Genomic DNA, 1498 nt, shown 5'->3' with positions numbered 1-1498 from the left:
ACGCATTTGTGGTCCTTGGGTCCCATTTTGCATCCCGAAACTTGTGTTTTGGTGCTTGATCCCTATTTTGGGTGCCCACCTTGCACCAAGTGCGCACCCGGGGCAAACCGAGCGCCTTGGTGCACCGGGGCAAGATCGAGCGTGCACCCGAGGCGCCCCGAACATGCACCAAGGTGCACTCGGCCCACATGTGAGCGCAGGTCGTTGCGCCCGAGGTGGTGTGTGGGCACCGCGTTGCAGACGGGACACTGCACGCACACGACGCCCCCTCCAGGTGCACGCACGTAGGCCGGGCCGGGTGCACACCCGACGCCCTAGCAAGGTGCGCGCACCCGGGCAGGGCTCACACTTGGCGAACGGGGCGCACTTCGCGAGGGAGGGTGTGCACCTCGACGGGGGTGGGTGGCCGGGGTGGATTCGCACGTGGGTCGCGGTTTGCTAAGTACACACTGCGACAAGCTCATAACGGGTGCGATCATACCAGCATTAGTGCACCGGATCCCATCAGAACTCCGCAGTTAAGCGCGCTTGGGCCGGAGTAGTACTGGGATGGGTGACCTCCCGGGAAGTCCCGGTGTTGCACCCTTTTTTAGTTTTTCGCCGGGCGTCGCAATGCTATTTGAATAAACCTTTTGCCCGTTTGCGTTCTCGTCGGGGCCGGGCCGGGCCGGGGTGCGCTGCCCGCACTACCGCGCGCGCGGGGGCGACACCGAGCGCGCACCCGAGGCACCCCGAGCACACAGGCCACGGTGCAACCCGGGCGTTGTGCGCGCACCCCGGTGCGCCCGAGGTGCTGCGCGCGCACCCAGGTGAAATCGGTGTGCACCTCGGCCAGTGCGCGCTCGGTCGAGTCGCGCACGTTGGCCAAGGTGCACGGTGATGTTTCTTACTCTAAGGTTCCGCACCAGACGCCCGGGACAGGTGAGCGAAGCTGGGCGGGGCCGGGTGCGCGGCCGGGGCAGGTGCACGCAGCTGGAGAGAGCTTTGGAGCACACTTCGGAGCGCACCAATGATGCGCTCCATTCAAAAGTTTCCTGAAAAGGCAAAAAAAGTTGAGATTATAGAATTTCCCACTTGAGAGATTGTAAAAAAAAAAAATTTAAAATGAAGGCAACGCGGGTGCCAAGGTGTGCGCAGCCCAGCCAAGGTGTGCGCACCAAGGCGCCCACCCTGGCGAAGGTGCACGCAAGGTGCGCACCCGAGGCAAACCGGACAATTAACCCAACTTTCGACTTCGCGCGCACCTTGGAGCGCACTTCGGAGCGCTCCTTGGTGCGCACCAATCTTGGGCACCTCGGAGTGCACCATGGCGCCCACCAAGGTGCGCACCCGGGGCAAACCGAGCTCCGACTTCGTGCGCACCTTGGAGCGCACGAAAGGTGCGCACCATGGCGCCCACCAAGGTGCGCAGCCCAGCCAAGGCGTGCGCATCAAGGTGCGCACCCTGGCGAAGGTGCGCACCCGGGGCAAACCGAGCTCCGACTTCGTGCGCACCTTG

At 63.8% G+C, this 1498-nt stretch overlaps 1 non-coding gene across 1 annotated transcript; it reads left to right on the top strand.

The window, feature by feature from the left end:
• The first annotated feature begins 467 nt into the window (after positions 1 to 467).
• Positions 468 to 586, top strand: LOC131866927 (5S ribosomal RNA). The gene has a single exon (XR_009365526.1). It is a non-coding gene; the product is annotated as a 5S ribosomal RNA (ribosomal RNA).
• The last annotated feature ends 912 nt before the right edge of the window (positions 587 to 1498 follow it).

This window comes from Cryptomeria japonica, unplaced genomic scaffold (assembly GCF_030272615.1).
Source record: "Cryptomeria japonica unplaced genomic scaffold, Sugi_1.0 HiC_scaffold_157, whole genome shotgun sequence".
NCBI classification, from domain to species: domain Eukaryota; kingdom Viridiplantae; phylum Streptophyta; class Pinopsida; order Cupressales; family Cupressaceae; genus Cryptomeria; species Cryptomeria japonica.
Note: the sequence above shows the minus strand (reverse complement) of the source record. Positions and strands in the feature narration are given on the sequence as shown.